An 18,921-nucleotide genomic window follows, 5' to 3' on the forward strand; every position below is an offset into this window, starting at 1 on the left:
CGCTTGGGTGGCTCTGTGAGTTGAACGTCTGACTCTTGACTTCGGCTCAGGTCATGATCTCACAGTTCCTGGATGGAGCCTCGTGTCCGTGCTCAGCATGGAGCCCGATTACGATTCTCTGTCTCCCTCTGCCCCTCTCCCCCACTCACACTCGCTCTAAAAAACTTTTTTAAATTAAAAAAATTAATATATTGGAAGGGACTCTAATACGCCTGACCACATTAATAAATTAATGTTAGAGACCGATTGTGTACTAGTTCATTGATATCCCCAGAAGTTACGCGCTTTTTGGACCCTCTTAGAGGGAAAACAGTCCGACTTATATTCAGCCATCTTACACGTAGACATATCTGGGAGGTTACGGGTTTGCTGGCTGAGTCCTCAAGCCTGTGGGGGGAAGGACCTTCAGGAATATGGACGGAGCACTAGCCTTATAGAGATGAGGCAGTCAGGTTCAAATTTCACCTCGCATTAAGTTTGTTTGCTCTTGACCTGAGCGGACTAGCCTGAAATCTGATGGTGATCTCGTTATGATTTGCCTTTTTAAAACAGAACAAACAAAAAACAACCAGGGGCACTTGGGTGGCTCAGTCGGTTAAACGTCCAACTTCATTCAGCTCAGGTCATGATCTCACGGTCTGTGAGTTCGAGCCCCGCGTCGGGCTCTCTGCTGACGGCTCGGAGCCTGGAGCCCGCTTCGGATTCTGTGTCTCCGTCTCTCTCTGCCCCTCCCCCGCTCACACTCTGTCTCTCTCTCTCAAAAATAAAATAAAAACATACAACTATTTTTAAAAAGCAACCATTTTTTTAGGGCTGTTTTAGGAAAAGTCGGCAGATCTTTGAGAGTGTGTTATAGCCCATCCCCCCCTTTTTTAGTTGTTTTAAAACCTATCTTTTAGCTGTGGAACCCTCACGCAAATGAAATCTCACATAGAACACCAATATACTGTTGACATATCGGCAAAACTTGACATTGTGCCTCGATTTCAGCACGATCCGAAGCCTTTTGGTTTTCTTCAATCTTGGTTTTAGGTCTCTGAAGAAAGAGACAACGAACCAAGCTGCTGTTTGAAATACTGGAAATTATATTATTATTTTTTTAAATGTTGATTTAGTTTGAGAGAGACAGAGAGAGAGAGAGTGGGGAGGGAGGGTCAGAGAGAGAGGGAGAGAGGATCCCAAGCAGGCTCCACACCATCAGTGCAGAGCCCCACTTGGGGCTCGTCTCTGGAACCTCGAGATCATGACCTGAGCCGAAGTCAAGAGTCAGACGCTCCACTGAATGAACCGCCCAGGCGCCCCCCAACGTAATAATTTTAAAATACTGCTTTTCCACTCACATTTCACAGAAGTACGCACATTCAAAGTCTTCATATGCATCTTCAACGACAGTAGCCTCGTAACTACAGCCACTTTTTGGAATGACTAACACAGCTGACGTGCAAAACCTTCTCATTTCCCTCTGGGTGACTGGAAGTCTGTGCTCCGAGAAGCTGCGTTTCATGCCGCTGCTACAAAACGTATCCTAAATCGGAAGTATTCATTTGCTGGTATTATGCTGCCTGTGATTTGCTTTCAAACGCTTCGCACAGACAGCGTGATACGGAAATGTTAGTTTTAACCCACACCCCTGGGGTGGCGATTAATTAGCATCTTGAAACACTCACACTTCAGAGGCCACACCTTTGGTGCAACTGGGGCTTTTTCCGATCCACCTAAGAGGGTTTGCGACTTAGCGTTAAGGGGTGCTGTTTAATTGGAGAAACGAATGGAATAGAGACCTGGGAGCTGATGAGAGGCACTGCCCAGGTGCCCCCCCTCTTGCACGAGCAAAGACAGCGACAGGTGAGCCCAGTAGGGAGGATTTGGGGGCCAAAAACCGGCAAGAAGTCCGGCTGACGCAAGCCCCTAGACACATTTGCACGAACTTTGCTCACACGTTCAGAAAAGGTGCGCAGAAGCGTTCCTAAAAGGGCAGATTGCTGGGACTTCACCTGCCTGCAGAAACAGGCCATCCTACTGCTTTGCACCTGCTGAAAAATATGCGGATGGTGGCAGAACTCAGCCACAGACTCTCACAGGCCACCTGGCCATGAGGTTGGGGGGGATCCCCTGGCTCTCAGGTACTTCTAAATACTGATAGAGCCCAAGACCATATCTCAATACACTCAGACGCTCTCCGCTGGCAGTCCCACGACTATTTTGGGTACTAGTAAGACGGGGAAAAAAATGCTGCCAATCACAATCAGGGGATGACGTCACTGATTGGAAAGGATTCCCGATTTCAGAACTTGTAAAGAAAACAAGGGGCGCCTGGGTGGCTCAATCGGTTGAGCAACGGATTTCAGATCAGGCCGTGATCTCAGGATTCATGAGCTCAAGCCCCGTATGGGGCTCTCTTCGGTCAGTGTGGAGCCCACTCTCCCCCACTCTCTCTCTTGCAAAAATAAACATTTACAACAATACGTAGGAATTGATGAAATACAGAAATTATAAATGAGCAATTGGATTGGCTAAGTTTGCAGTGGCTACTCTCTCCATCTTCCTACTCTGCTCTTTAAAGGGATCATTAAAGTAAAGTCTCCTTTATAACAAGGGGCACCTGGTTGGTTAAGCTCGGTCGGTCGGTTAAGCGTCAGACTCTCGGTTTCAGCTCAGGTCATGAGCTCACGGTTTCATGAGTTCGAGCCCCACGTCAGGCTCTGCAGTGATCGTGTGGAGCCTGCTGGGGATTCTCTCTCTCTCTCTCTCTCTCTCTGCCCCTACCCTGCTCATGCTGTCTCCGTCTCCCTCAAAAATAAGTAAATAGACTTTAAAAAAAAAATTAAAGTCTCCTTTATAACAAAACCAGTTCTTACAAGTGGGAGACCATGTACCTGGGAATAAATCTCCATCTGTATTACATTGTTTTTCTTCTGCCTCTCTTTCTCTGTCTCTTTGATTGTGTGTGTCAGGTGCCTTCTGGAAGGATCCCAAACAAGCATGGATGGGGAGAGTTTCAGGTTACAGTGTCTTTCCCAAACAGCCCATACAGCCAGGCCATTGTTCAAAACTAAGGGAATGCAGTGGCCCCGAATATGAAAAGCTCTGGATGGACCCAACTGTTATGCCACTTCCTCTTTTCTGAAAAAAAAATTATGCTGGAAAACAAAAAACTCATAGTTGGGCATATGTAGCAAAAACAAAGAAGGCTGTTTGGTGGGGAATTTTTCCCATGCTTGCTTTAGAAAACTAGAAACATGAGATCAGGAAGCTCCTGAGAGGTCTCTAATCCAAGTTGCCACTGGATGCATGAATTTCATCAATGGGATTTTGGACAAGAGGTCCCACACTTGACCCAAAGAAGCAACGTTAACAGAAGGAGTTCAGGTTTCATGAGAAGCCAGTGGGGGAACCTGGAGACAGGACAGGCATTTTTACCTTTAAAAATGCATGTGAAAATTAGCTTTTTTCGGTGTGCATCAAAGGCTGCTGTCAACAGAGTGAAAAACAGAATGGGAGAAAATATAGAAGCCACATATCTGATGAGATTAATATCCAGAATGCATAAAGAACTCCTACAAGTCAGTAACAACAAAAATAACCCAAGTCAAAAATGGGCAAAGGACTTGAGTAGACATTCTCAAAAAAAAAAAAAAAAAAAAAACACACACACACGCACACACACACACACACACATATACATGGCCAATAAGCACATGAAAAGTTTGGCATCACTAGTCCTTAGGGAAATGTAAATCAAAACTACAGTACGATACCATTTCATACCACTAGCGTGACCATGATCACAAACAACGAGTGTTGACAAGGATGTAGAGAAGCTAGAACCTGGGCACATTGCTGGCGGGGAATGGAAAGACAGGGCAACCACTATGGAAAACAATATGGCGGCTCCTCAGAAAATTAACCAGAGAATTACTAGATGATCCAGAAATCCCACTGTTGGGCATATACCCAAAGGAGTTAAAAGCAGGCACCAAACAGATAGCTGTACCCCCCTGTTCCGGACAGCAGGATTCACGATACCCGAAAGGTGGAAGGAACCCGTGCGTCCGTCAGCAAATGAACGAACCCAGTGTGGCACACACGTGCAACAGGATTAGTACTCAGCCTTAAAAAGGAATAAAATTCTGGCCCATGCCACCACGTGGAGGAACCCTGAAAAACACTATGCTAAGTGAATAAGCTAGATTAAAAAAGGGCCAATACCATACGATTCCACTTAGACACGGTACCTAGAAGAGGCAAATTTATAGAGGCAGAAGATAAAATCGAGGTTGTCAGGAGCTGGAGAGAGAAGTAAATGGGAAGTTGTTGTTTAATGGGTACAGAGTTTCTGTTTGGGATGTTGAGAACGTTCTGGAAATGGATAGTGACGATGCGTGCACAACACCGTGAATATAAATAATGTTACTGAACTTTACGCTTAAAAATGGTTAAAATGGTAAATTTTATGTCATGCATCTTTTACCTCAATGAAAAAAGTATCTATAAGAGAACATGTGTGGGGGCACCCGGGTGGCTCAGTTGGTTGGGTGTCCGCCTTCTTCTCAGGTCATGATCTCACAGTTCATGGGTTCGAGCCCCACGTCGGACTCTGTGCTGACAGCTCAGAGCCCGGAGCCTGCTTCGGATTCTGCGTCTCCCTCTGTCCCTGCCCCTCCCCTGCTCACGCTCTGCCTCTCTCTCAAAAATAAATAAATGTTAAAAAAAACCAAAAACCTTTTTTAAATAGATAAAAGAAAACGTGAGAATCACTTAACTATGTTTGTATTAATATAACATTTTATTTTCTCCAAATCTTCCAGAAAAATATAAATCACAAATATACACACTTTGGCTTAGCCCATTCAGGCTGCTCTAACAAAATCCCACAGAGTAGAGGGTTTATAAACCACAGACACTTATCGCCCACAGTTCTGGAGGCCGGAAGTCCAAGATCAGGGTGCCAGCCAGCATTTGGGGGTCATGGTGAAGGCCCTCTTCTGGGTGCAGAGTTCTTGCTGTGTCCTCACACGGGGGGAGGGGCAAGGAAGCCATCTCAGGCCGCTTTCATAAGGCCACTAATCGCATTCGTGATGGCTCCAAGCCTCCTTCCCTTCCCTCCGGAGACTTCCGCTCGCTCCTACTAAGGATTCGAGCATCCAGACAGTTTGCCCTCAACTCTCCTCCTTGCTGAGACACCTCCTCTCCCCTCCCTGCAGCCACTGAAACTTGAGATTTGCCCAGGTCTCTGTCACTTGCCAACTGCACCCAAAGCCTGTTCCCTGGAAGCCCCGGACCCAGCACACATCCAAGCACGGAGCCAATTCCAAAGCACTCAAGGCCTGTCCTTGAGGATGCAGGCTTCTAGGCTTTCAGACTTCTCTGAGTGCCTCAAGGACTTCATCGTCTGATAGGAGAGAAGTGTGACAGCACACTGTCCCTGTCCAGGGATAGGCAGCTCCAGAGCTCAGAGAGGCAAGAGCTGCCTGCAGGGTGGGGAGGAGAAAATGAACAGGAGGCGTGTCGCGGGAGGAAAGTGTGGAAAGTAGAGGGTCTGGGCTTCCAAAGTGTTTCAAAAACAAGAAGCATGGAAAAAAAAAAAAAAAAAACTGGCATGATCCTGCCATGGTGGATACATCAACATTATATCTTCCGGAAGCACACAGAATGTACCAGAGTGAACCCTGATGTAACTACGGGCATTAGTTAATGACGTATCAGTGTTGGTTCATCAGTTGTAACAAATGTACCACACCAACGCAAGCTATTCATAATAGGGGAAAGGGGTAGGACAGAAGGGGGCATCGGGAACGCTTTCTACCTCCTACATAATTTTTCCAAAAACCTAAAACTGCTGTAAAAAAAGAATCGGGTCTATCAAGAAAAACAAACATAGGCCAACATTAAAAAAAATCAAGGGATGTCATATAGAAACCGGGACTCCAGTTTCTGTTGGCAAATCTGAAGGTCAAGTTCACCCATGGCTACAACTGGCTGTTCCTTTCCTCTGGGTAAATGGAGGTAAGCACTGTCAGGCTCACAGCAGCCGTCTCACCCCTGCCAGGCCTGGCCAGAGATGTGCAGTTTGGGTTCTGGGGATCAAGGTCAGGTGTCTGATCACAGCGAGCCCGGGTCTCAAAGCGGCATCTCCTAAGGGCTGGGAAATCGTGCCACCCATGAAGGAGGGGAGTAAGACCAGGACAGATTTCAGTCAAGTTGAGTCTGACTTGCACAGATTTGCGGTTTCAAAATTTTTAAGTTTTTTTTAATGTTTATTTGTTTTTGAGAGGGAGAGAGGGAGAGCAGGGGAGGGGCAGAGAGAGAGGGAGGGAGACACAGAATCCGAGGCAGGCTCCAGGCTCTGAGCTGTCAGCACAGAGTATGACATGGGCCTCAAGCTCACCAACCGCAAGACCATGACCTGAGCTGAAGTCAGATGCCTAACCGACTGAGCCACCCAGGCGCCCCTGTAGTTTTAAAAGTACGTGACCATGTCCTGGAGGAGAAATCAAGGCTACAGATAGATTTAGGAGGCAGAGAGAAGTGACCTTCAAAGGTCCCCTCGAGGGAGAAGAACAGACAGAAGACCCAAGGGACGAGAAAAAGTCAGGCACTGATAAAGCAAAGCTGACACAGTTGGGAGGGCAGGAGCCGTGATCCAGAAGATTCTCCCAGTACCTCGGTTTCTCTGGCAGGGCAAGGCAAGACCTGTGAAAGAAAGGGGCGAGCCGGTCTGGAGGAGGGCCAAGGCTGGGGGCCAGTGCTGCGGGGCAATGTGGGGGAACCAGCCAGGTGAGAGGCGGGGCAGCCCGGAGCAGCGGCTGGTAGACAGCGTGTTCATCCAAGACGCCGGGTTAAAATCATCCCTGTGTTCTCCCTGGGGACAGCTGCCCAGGGCAGGGGGCAGAAATGGAGAGTGGACAGGAAGACGCTCGGTCCTTGACTCATTCATTCAGCACCCATTACTGAACACCCACTATATGTCCGAGGCTACCGTAGGAAACGGGGGTGGGTCCGAGGCTACCGTAGGAAACGGGGGTGGGCCCTCCCATCCCTTACCTCACATTCTCAGTGCAGGAGATCAGCACTGACAAGTGACACAAACACAGCAGATGCTTCTGGGAAACACGGCTTCCCAGGGAAGCCACACCAGGGAGTCAGGAAAGACTTCCTGAAGACACGAGGTCTGAGCCAAGTCTCGAAGAATCAGGAGCGCCGCCGCCACGGAGGACAGAGACCGCTCTACACTGCGGGTGCAGGGGCGCCTGGGTGGCTCGGTCCCACTTCGGTTTGGGAGTTCGAGCCCCGCGTCGGGCTCTGTGCTGACCGCTCAGAGCCTGGAGCCTGCTTCGGATTCTTTGTCTCCCTCTCTCTCTGCTCCTCCCCCTCTTGCACTCTGTCTCTCTCTCTCTCAAAAAAAACAAAATAAAATAAATATTAAAACAATTAAGTAAATACACTGAGGGTGCAGCAGGGGCCCAGGCGGAGTGCACATGCGGGGAGCTGTCCACAGTTCAGCATGGAGGTGGTGGGGGGTACCAGGTGGGAAGGGCCCAGGACGGAGCCCGCAGAAGAGCCCAGAAGAAGGCTCAGCGCGCGCCATCTGAATGCCGTCGGAATGAACGCACCAGGTGGTGGGGAGTCGGGACTGGGGGTCTCAGGGATGGTGGCCGGGGAGAGGCTGGTATGGTCCTGAGCGGTGGATGCAGGACAATTCCAAATCCTGGCTCCATCGTTCACCGTGTGCCCCTTGGCGATCACCTAACCTCTGCCACTTGAATTTTCTTATCAGCTAAATGAGGATAATACAAGTATCAATGGCTCTTGCAGGGATGAAAAACCATGGTATCTACCCGATAACAGGCACTCAATAAAAAGTGGCTCTTATCACCACGGCGCCCTAGACCATCTCGGCTCTGCATGAACACTCATGCCCCTTCTGCCCTGGGGGTATAATTTTGCTTGAAAAATAGACTGTTTCCTTTTCGGCTCTCACCCACCTCCCCGGCTGGAGGTGGAGCTCATGGGCACTCCACGAGCGAGTGGGGGAGGGGTTGCCATGGCGACCTCCCAGCGTGGCTTTAGGACCCGGTGAATGAACCAAACCTTTCCTTTATTCCAGCGATCCCGGCTCTTCCAGCTAGTTACTGCTAGGCCATTACCGCACATCTGAAGAAGCTGAATGATATTCTTTAGCACATTGTGAAAAAACAGGAAACCATCCAAATGGCTGGCAACACAGAGCTGGCTGGGTAAGTTATGGTACACCCATGCAAACCGGCACTGTGCGGCGATTAAAAATGTTACAGATCTGTGTGGTTACTGACAGGACACGGTGTCGCGACATGCTGTTAAATGCGAAAAAAGAAAAAAACCAAACCCGGGTTATGGGGCAGCATAAATCTTGGAACACCAACCGTATAAAACCGTGTTACCGTTAACTGCTTGGATTTATGGACAGAAAAGTGTTTGCAAGGATGTTCCCCAAAGTGTGTTCACAGCGGTTCCCTCTAGACGGTAGTGGTGAGCCCTAGGTATCTGGGTTACTCTCTTCCTCCTCCTTTTCTAGAACACTAGCGTTTGCCCACAATGAGCATGTGGATTATTACGTGGTTGTTTTTTTCATTAAAGCAACAACGCTATTAACAGGAAGTAGGTGAATGAGTTAGTCCTCCAGCCCTTGGCGAGTCTTGAGAAATTAGCCATGTGAGCCAATCCATGGGTTGCAAAGACCAGCCTTTCCCCACACACACCCGCCAAGAAGCTCGTACCTGAGCCTTCCTCCATGTGCCCTGTCCTGCCTGCTGACCCAGGGGCAACCCTGGTCCTGAAGTGCCCCATTCAGGGTAACTGGGGCACCTAAAGCCTAAAGCCTTCCCATTTTGGAAGAGCCACCAGATTTCCCCCAGGCGAAGCTAAAGGGGGCTCCCTCTGTCATGACCACGGTGAGGGTGGAAGTAGGCAGGAGTGCCCTGCACTGGGAGCACCGAGAGGAGGTCATCAGTCAACGGACACGGAGTGAGTACTTTCTGTGTGCCAGGCCCCGTGCCCGCCCTGGAGATCCACAGAGTTCCAGACGGACACAGGCCTGCCCCCACCACCGCATGCAGGACTCCTGGTCTAGCGGATGGAGGGCTCCAGGAAGGGCCTGGAAATCCAAATAACTCTTCGTGGTTCCTCCAAGGCTCTGCTCTCCTGACTCATGGTCCAAACTTGATGCTCCTACAGACCAAGGCATGGGGTCTCCTCTGAAAGGGCCCAGAAGATTCCGCTCCTTAGCATAACCTCAAGGCCTCCACAGCCACCCCCCACCACAGCCCCAGCCTCAGCTACCGCCCGCCTCGCCACACGCCCCACACCCCATCACACCCATCTCTCTTCTCTGTCCTTGAACGCTCCATGCTTTTGCACTTCCTGTTTACTGGGAGTGGGGCACCTCCTCTCCCACTTTCTCTTCTTGATGGAATTCTACCCATTCTTCAAGGCTAAACTCGAGGATCACTTGCAAAAGTCTCTATCATCCCACGTGCAAGCTTCACAGTGAAATGCCAGTACCCTGTCCCCCCTCAGTCAAGACTGCCTGGTTCGAGTCTGCCTGATTCACGGCTATGTCCACGATGCCCTGCCCGGGACTGGGCACGGTATTACTACTGATTGAATGCATCAATTTGGTTGCTGAAACACCAAATGATTTCTGCTGCCCACTGCCCTCTGAACCCCAAAGGCAGGGTCTGACCCATCCGTGTAGAACCTTCTGCCTGGTGGTTGCCATGCTCTGTTCATAAATCCTGTACGTCAGTGCCAAAAGGGTGTTATTTTTGCTTGCTCCCCGATTTTTTTATTTCAGGATTTTTAACATCTGAAATCTCAAGCCAATTGTAAAAAAAAAAAAAAATGTATGAGACAACTGGGGGACTCTGAATGCCGGGTATTTTATGATGGAGAGAAACGATCAATTCCTAGGGTGCGATAATAGAACCACGGCTGGGTGTCTTACAGGGCCCTTCTCCTTCCGAGAGGTATAGTGAAGGGATTACAGGTGAAATGAGATAATGTCTTAGACCGGCTTCGACAGACTCCAGCTGGGGGCAGGGGGCGGCGGGTAAGGGTAGAGGTGAAGGAAGATTGGCCATGAGCTGGTCACTGTTGAGGCCAGTCGTGGGAGTCCGTCATACTTAACGTCTCGATTTGTGTACGTGTTTTAAAAAGGAGACAAGCACAATGTAAAAAAAAAAAAAAGGACAAAAGACCCTGAGATGTGACAGAGGTCTCAAGTCCTGCTCGGGCATTGCCTGGCAGGAGACAATGTGAAACTCTGTAGCAAGAATAATTACTACTCTATTTGGAGACTCTCCGAACATTTGGAACATCAACATGACAGTTGTGAAACTGACACCAGAAACGTTGCCTCAGAATCTCCATCAGAACAAGATGAAACCAAAGAAATGGAGGATAAACTGGAAATGCTTTAAAAACAAAAACAAGGGCTCCTTATGAATAAACGACTGCAGGCCCTGAGAAAAAGCCAGAAGGCCTTGTCAGCGGAAAATACTCGGAGATATCTCACAAATATATCTTCTCACCATTCCCCGGCTAGGGTTAGAGCCAGGAACAGCTTTTGCTAGAAAATCTTACAGAGAAAAACATATTCGAGACACAGCGATACCACCAGCGTGCTTTTTAAAGATTCTGCTTTAAAAGGGGGAATCAGATAATATTGCAACTTCCAACTTTTCACCATTGGATGTGGTGCTTTTGAAGCGTGTGGCTTTTAACGTGTTGGATGCTTCATCTGTGTTCAGCTCTCAACGTAGACTAGACCTATGACATCCGTCTTTATAAATTTTACAGTTACTTGATGTTCTAAGATGTTAATACAGTTTTGTCCTTTTTAATTATTGAATATTTGATTTAAATTTTTAAATGCCTTCTTATGAGCTTTGTGAGATACATGTAATATATTAAAACATTTCCATATTCTGGGACACACAGAGCAAGAGGACCTTGGCTCTTTTACTCCTGGGTAAACTCTTCCCACAGGTAGTCAGAGCTAGACCTACGGGTGCTGGGCATGTAGCCCGGTGGTCCTCAACTCAGAACCACCTAGAAAGTTTTTACTTTTTTTTTTTAATGTTTATTTATTTGGGGAGAGAGACAGAGGAGGGGGGCAAGGGGCAGAGGGAGGGAGGAGAGAATCTCAAGCAGGCTCCTCGCTATCAGCGTAGAGCCCACAGAGCCTGACGCGGAGCTCGATCCCATGAACCGAGCGGAGATCCTGACCTGAGCTGAGTGAGATTAAGAGTCAGAGCCTTGGGGCGCCTGGGTGGCTCAGTCGGTTAAGCCTCCAACTTCGCTCAGGTCACGATCTCGCAGTCCGTGAGTTCGAGCCCCGCGTCGGGCTCTGTGCTGACAGCTCGGAGCCTGGAGCCTGTTTCAGATTCTGTGTCTCCCTCTCTCTGACCCTCCCCCGTTCATGCTCTGTCTCTCTCTGTCTCAAAAATAAATAAACGTTAAAAAAAAAAATTTAAAAAAAAAAAAAATTAAAAAAAAAAAAAAAAAGAGTCAGAGCCTTGACCAACTAAGCCACCCCCAGGCGGCCCTCCACCTAGAAAGCTTTAAAACATACTGCTTCCCCCCAGCCCACCACAGCTCAGTTAGGATAAGCTCTCCAAAAGTCAGGTTGGGAAGGTGAAGCCCGGTGACGACAGGCACAGCCAGAGACGAGAGAGCTGAGATTCTGACCCACCCAGAGCTGGCCTACCTACCACTGAGCTCTGCGGAGCGAGCACCAGGGCGTCCATATCTCGCAGCTCACGGCCTCCATCCGGGGTGCGCGCGTGGGCAGGTTCCTCCCCCCCCGGGCTGGGAAAGGGTGAGTCCCTGCCAGGTTGACGGAAGGTGAATGCAGGCCCTGACTGTTGGGGGACCCCTTCACCCCAACGGGGAAGTGTGGGGCTGCTGGAGAACGCACGATCCGATCTCTACCACCCTCCCAAGCCTCTAACCTGATGAGAAACTTAAAGTCTGAGATAAGGCTGTCAGCCTGCAAGGGAGCCCAGACCACAGGAGGAAGGAGAGGAGGGAGACCGGCGAGGACGGGGCACGCAGCGCCTTCCCACATCCTGGGGAAGCAGGTGTGGAAAACCGAAGGAGGTCATGCAGCCCCTAAGGTCAGAACCAAGACCCCCAGGGGGGTTCTCCTGGGAGGCGGGCTTCGGCTCAAGCCGCAGAGGCACTCTCCCCCAGTGAGGAAGGCCTGCTCCGTGGGCACTGAGCCCCCCACCTTGGAAGTGTCCAGATGAGGTCTGAGGCACCTACCCTGGGGAGGAGGGTGAAGTCAGGGGTCCGGACAGGGGCCTGGCAAACCTCTTTCACATTAAGTCCCAAACTCAGCCGTGCATCCAAATAACCCAGGGGTTGTTGCTGGAAACACAGAACAGACTAGGCTGAGCCCATCTCGGGCTTTTGGAGTCAGAATCCTCGGGGGGGGGGGGGGGGGGGGCAGCCCGGAGACCCGCCGGGGTATTAAGCTCCAGTGCCGACTCCCAGGCATGGCCCCATCCTGGGACAACTGCCCACCTCCACGTGGCCTAGATCCAGTCGGGAGACAAAACACTCAGAGCCCAAAGTGAGCAGAAGTACGGGGAGCTGGGGACCAGTGTCCGCAGGAGAAGGTGGAAAGTGTGCTGGTGGAAAGTGCGTGCTCAGTGAGCAGGTGCCCATGACTCAGCCCCTGCTGGGCAGAGTAGGAGAAATTACGGCTGCCCTCGAAGAGACCCCTTCTTTCTGAGGACACGTTTCATAATATTTTGAGGGATCGATAGGAAGGAAGGAGACAGACTTCTCTGAGGGGCCACCCGCCTTCCGGATACACCCCCCTGGGGATTCACAGCTACCTCGAAGGCCACACATCCACACTCGAATCGTCATCTGACCACCCCGCCACGCCTCTCTGTGCGCACGGCTCCCTCCGCAGGCAGATGGCCTGGAAAATTCTATCTCCCCTTCAGCATCCACCTGAGCCCCTCAGACGCCAGCCCCTCACCTCCCATCTGCCCTGGGCCTCCTCTGCCAGTCCTGCTGCACGGGTGCTCCGGGGACAGCAGTCCAGGAGGGAGTGCTACCCAGCACTACCCAGGGAACACAGCCCCCGGGTGCCAGGCAAATGGTCAGGGGCAGCAAGGAGACAGGGAAGTGTGACCTGGCAGAAGGAAGAGCGTCGCAGGGACTGGGCAGGGCGATGGGGAGGTGGCTGGCGCGTGCCCAAACCCTCAGCTGAGACCAGACGACGCTGAGGGTCAGAGGACAGAGGGCCCAGCCAGGAAAGGGTATGGCTTCTACGTGGCCCCATAGCCACTGAGGAGCTCAGATAGGCAGGAGCCTCGGTCACACGCAGTCGTTCCCATCGGTGATGTGGGAGTCAGACGCACGTGGCTTTGAGCCCCGGAGCCTCTCCGGGCCTCACTCTCCTCCTCTGTAAAATGGGGATGATGTTGATTCGAAGTCCCTCGGTCTATTCCAAGCCCTTATGGGCAGTGTATGCTCCACTGGGCTTTGACCCTATGCTCCTGGGGGCGGGGGCACTTTCACAACCCCCAGAGTGACTACCTCTCCGGCCTGGTTCGGGCTTGGTGCACAGCAGGGGTTCAGTGGTGCCCCCGAATTTATGCCGACCCGACAGAGGACGTTGCTCCCCCGGCCTGCCGTGGGCTACAAGGGAGATTGCAAAGCTGACCTTCCTTCCTCCTCACTGGAACGTTATTTTTCCTGCTAACCCCACATCCTAGCCAATACATTTCACAATATTTGAATACGGTGGATTCAGAGCCCCACGGGCTGACCTGTGCCACAGGTCCTTATTCTAGCATTGTTAAGCACAGGCTTTTTTCAAGGGCCGAGGCAAAATGCATTCGTCAAAAGCCCCTGAAAATGGGAATAAGAGGTCCTTCCAGATCAGCCCCCACAACCGTGCAGTCAGCGCTCGGGACGGTGGAAACGGCAACCCCCCACCTTCTCTGGACTTCTGCTGCTGGACCGCCTCTGAGGCCCCAGCTGGCCTGCACCCCTGCCCTCAGGTCTGCCCAGAACCCAACTGGGCCACTAGAGTCTGCAGCGAGGAACCGGCGAGCTGATGACGGTGGGAAGGGGGGGATTCTGGCTGCGTCTGTCCCTGACCCCGGCCATCCCTCCCTGCTCCCAAAAGCCCCTGCAGCCACTGGTTGGTGTTGAAAATGATTCGCTTTCCCCGGGGGGAGTGCGGTGGGGGGGGGACACCAGGCCTCTACGTGAACAGTGAGAAGAAAACGATCATTTTCGTGCTTCAGACACGTCTCCCCTGCACATGTCCCCACGGCGTCCCACAGAGCACCGTGAAGCAGCAAGCCCCGTCAAAAGGTCTCTCTTGCTTCTTGGCCCAGGGATGTCACACTGGGCTGCATCTGTGTGAGGAGGTAGAAAAGTGGTCGCCTCAACACTGTGAATTTCACCATTACAGATTCATTTGTTTGGACTTTGAAGGAAGGGCCGCAGGTACATTCCAGGACACCGGGGAGAGGGGGAGGTGGCACCGGGATTAGCTGAGATTATGGGAGGAAATTTCCGTCCCCTCACTTTCCACACAGAGGCCCAGATCCTCCTCCCGGAGCAAGTGAGTCCGCTTCCACGGGCACCGGGCAGCAGCTGGCGTTCATGGGGGAGAAATCAGGGCAGAGAACCCGCGCGCGTTAGGGCCCATCTTAAACGGTTTTCGGGAAGACGACAAGGGCAAGGAGTCCAAACACCTGGTGCACGTCTGACTGAGCTGTCCCTGGGAGGCCCAAGGGACCCTGCACACGCCGCGTGTCCTGCCTGTGCCTCAGTTTCCTCATCCCAGCATGAGAAAACGGGAGGCAGCCTACCTGCCTGCAGCAGCAGGTGCCTGGTTTGCGGTGCTGAAGGCACAAAGCGCTTTTGCTCACCCGCTGCAGGGACAATGTCACCCACAGAGGCCTGTCCTCCTCACGCCCTGGAGCCCAAACAAAGCCGGCTGTAATGGAACGAGGCCCACCTTATCAGGAGGGGTGCTTTTCCTTTGAAAGTCAAATCTGAGGCCTTGGGACAATGAAGCGTGGGTGTTCCCACACAGCACACCCAGGCAGGCGGGGTGGAGGCCCATCTGGCCCAGCCTGGCCCAAGAGCCCCCCCAACCCGTCCCCGCTGCTCCCCCCACCCGCCGCCCTGGGGAATTCACTTCCTCAGACCCCTCTTCTGCTCTTTTCAGAGTCTTAAGAAAACCCTGAGGACGGCAAGCAAAGGCATCCAAAGGGCAAAATTTCTCTAGAAGAGATGCCCGGTGTGAAACCCGGACCCAGAGACGTCGGCCGCTTACCCAGGATCACACAGCACGGTGGTCCTAGGGTAAGTCCCGAAGCCCCCAGGCTTGCTGAGCAACATTCCAATGCTCAAGCATCAGCTGGACTCAGGGAACTTGTCCAGGAGGACAGGGATTAAGCCAAGCCTGACTGCAGGGAGGAGGGAGGAGGGAGGAGGGGGGAGGGCAGCAGGGCTCTCACTTTCTCCCTCCCACATCCTCTCCCCAGCTTCATGGTTAAGCCAAATGTTTCATCCTCCTTCACACAATTTCCTTTTTTCTTTTCTTTTTTTTTTTTTATCACTGCCATTTTTTTTTTGGTTTGTAAACCATCGGTCAGGTTCTAGAGAGGATGTGTCCCCAAAACATCCGAGAAACGAACTACTAACATCCCACATTTCAGCTGCAGCTCCCCACCCCTACTTTCAAAAGGATCTCCCCCCCCCCCCCCCCCCCCCCGCCACAAGGCATCAGGGAGCCCCGATCTGGGGACACACTTGCTCCCTGCCCTGGGGGCATCCCAAGGACACTTCAGCCTCACGGAAGGGCAAGGTCACTGAGCCCATCCCCGCCCATCTAGCTTGAGGGCGCCCCAGGGCTCGCTCCCCTGCAAGCAGCGGGGACCCAGCACCGCCCCCACCGCTGTTGACAGAGCCCGTGGGGACTCTGCTGCCTCCCGTCCCCTCCCATCCCAGCGGCTCACCTGTTGCCCCCAGGGAAGCCATCACCATCCTCCTGCCATCCTCCTGCCCCTCGACCTCCCCCATGGACAGCTGGCCCGCGGACTGCGAGAACCAGGGGCCTCCTCCCCAGACCTCCTTTCCCCTCCTTTCCTCTCCACACCTTTTCCACACCCACTGTCTGCTTGAGCTCTTCCTCTTTCAAGAAGTCTGCTCTGCCAACCACAGCCCAGCTGGCTTCCCTTTATCCTCCGCGCTGGCGCTGGTGGCTGGGCCTGCACAGCATGTTGGTGAATCATTACACGGTGTCGTTTCTGGGGAGGCAAAGCAAACACGGCAGCATTCTAAGACCCACGGCACACGGCCCAGTTCAGAGTTCATAAGAGCTAGATAAGCACTCGGTGAATACGACATTATTTCCCCACAAATTCCACTCTCAAAAAGGTAAATAATTCCCTGGGCGACAATAAAGAAATCGCAAGGTAGCATGAGTAATCGCCGGCTGTGTGCGTGTGTTTGTGTGTGAACTCCAGACTCGCTCACCCAGAGCGCACAGGCCCGGGACCTAGGCCCACGTGATCGGAACAGACAACCCCCCCGCCCCCCGCCACCCTCCCCGAAAAGACTCCGCGTGGTGTGCCGCAGCGTGGATCGGCGAGGGCCCCCCCAGCTCCAGCACAGCAATGTCATCGCCAAACGTTCCGCCATTAACACCCCACTCGCCATGGTTCGAAGGCTATTTGGTCTTTAAGAATGCTTCTCCCAATTCAGATGCCACTCTGCAGCTCAAAACCTGCTGGCATCTGAGCCCGAGGGAGGCTCTGGAAGAGAGGAGGGGGGTGTTCACGGGGGAGACAGAAAACACCACGCTGGTGGAGGCTCTCTTGAGACAGGAGGGGAAACAGGGCCGCTGTGTAAGCAGCTGAAGGGTGGGAGCAGGGTGCCCGTGTGGGGCTGGTGGTTGCAAGCTGGGGGAGTGAAGGCGGGGAGGTGAATTCATCCATGGATGGGTGGTGTTAACGTGCCATCAAAAAGGTAAGGGGGCGCCTGGCTGGCTCAGTCGGTTGGGCGTCCGACTTCGGCTCAGGTCACGATCTCACGGTTCGTGAGTTCGAGCCCCGAGTCGGGCTCTGTGCTGACAGCTCGGAGCCTGGAGCCTGCTGCGGATTCTGTGTCTCCCTCTCTCTCTCTCTGCCCCTCCCCTGCTTACACTCTGTCTCTCTGTCTCTTAAAAATAAATAAACGTTAAAAAAAAAAAAGGGGGTAAGGTGCAGGGAGGCCGCTGTCTTCCTGGGAGTTGGGTTGGTCCTAATGTGGGGTTAGACCACCTGTCACTGTTTAGACTCACCATCAGAAGCAGCCCCACCCTGAGCCCCCACAGGGAGCTCACACAAAGTCAAAGTAGTCTTGGGAATTTAAAAAAAAAACCCACTTTCAACAAGTATCCCCAGGACCCACCCTGCATCTTGGACCCTATCACGTACCTCTTCTCCCCCTTAGACCTGCCCCCCTCTCCTATCTTCTTCAGCCTCACTTTGGACCTCTGCCCACCCTCCTCCACCTCCACGGCCCTGTGCCTCCTAATCTGTACCCCTGCCATCCCCACCGCAGAGGCCTCTCCTCATCTCCAGGCCACTTCCTCCAGGAAGCCTCCCCCTCCCCCCGGACAGCCTGCTTATTTAACCACCCACACTGTGACAGTTTTGGAGCCTCACTGGGACCGGCAGTCGACAAACCCTCATACTCTGTCCCTGTCCAGGGCCACTGTTGTCTCAACTGAACGCATAGGGTTTTAACGTATGGAAGTGACCAAGGGACACGCGGAGAAGCTAATGCCCTTGAAAGAAGATTTTTATTACTTACATTTCCCGAGAGGGAGCGTGTTACACCTCCCAGGGCCACATGGAAAAGCACCCGTGTTGGTCAGGGGGCAGAAAGGAATGAGGGGAAGACACAGGCCACTGCCTTTATTAGGGTTTCCATGGGGAAGGCAAGGCAGGGCAGGATGACTAGCTTAGGGTTGGCTAGTTTGAACAGCTCAGGCGGGCTCTGGGGCACAGGGGCTGTCCCCAGTTGTCTGGTCCCTGGCCCCGGGTGGTTCAGGGCAGGGGACGTTATGTGGCGTGTAAGAGTGAGATAAGGAAGACTCCAGATCACAGGCAAGATATAAACAACTGGGACCGTTAGTCTAAGAAAGCACATGATGCATCCACTTGCCTCCGGGCATCTAGCTGAGTTTCCAGTGTTTTTTAATCAACTGCTCTCTGGCTAACACCATCACTCTCCTGCCCCGCTAGCTTTCTGATTCCTCGTCAACACAACCCCATCCCTGGACTAACTGCAGACTCCTCCCTCCCTCTGCCTGTTACACAACAGAGAGGAGTTTCACACCCGGGAACTCACCCCAATGCTTCCTCAGGGACCTCCCCACCAGGGACCCGCCACTCAGTTGACTCTCTCCCTCGGCATTCATAATTGTTAAAAACATAAATAAAATAAAAAGCAGCGACAGCCAAAAACTTCTTGATCAACTGTGGGGGAAACACTTGTAATTGATCTTCTAGACAAAACACTAGTTTCCTTCATATACAAAGATCGCCTCCAATTCAATAAGAAAAAGACCAACCACCTGAGAGAAAGGAGGCAAAATATACGAAAAGACAGTTCATGGTAAAGAAAACACAAGTGGCTCTCAGGTCGGTGAACACAGCCAAGAATTGCAAATTAAAACTCTATTGAGAAACTATTTTTACCTTCCAGGTTGGCAAATGTCAGCAAGTTTGGTAACACTTCACGTAAGAGGGCATGGGACCAGAGCACCCTCATCCACCGCTGGAGTGTATCTTTCTAAACTTTTATGGAGAGCGGTCTGCTGATATCTTTCAAAATCCAAACACACACCCTTCC

At 52.0% G+C, this 18,921-nt stretch overlaps 1 protein-coding gene across 8 annotated transcripts in view; it reads right to left on the minus strand.

Moving 5' to 3' along the window:
• PAQR5 (progestin and adipoQ receptor family member 5) overlaps positions 1-18,921 on the minus strand; it is a 78,482-nt gene that overhangs the window by 46,285 nt on the left and 13,276 nt on the right. For 2 of the 8 annotated variants that reach the window (XM_019441633.2, XM_019441629.2), the window contains exon 1: positions 16,038-16,169. The exons of 5 other annotated variants lie outside the window; for them this stretch is intronic. The gene's annotated coding sequence lies outside the window, so the exon portion shown is untranslated. Of the gene's footprint in view, positions 1-1,340; positions 1,526-16,037; positions 16,170-18,921 lie in introns of those variants that run through there. One more of the 8 variants, XM_053888909.1, reaches the window with a different exon arrangement.

The sequence above is a fragment of the Panthera pardus genome, unplaced genomic scaffold (genome assembly GCF_024362965.1).
Source record: "Panthera pardus isolate Hobbes unplaced genomic scaffold, ASM2436296v1 HiC_scaffold_24, whole genome shotgun sequence".
Lineage (NCBI taxonomy): Eukaryota > Metazoa > Chordata > Mammalia > Carnivora > Felidae > Panthera > Panthera pardus.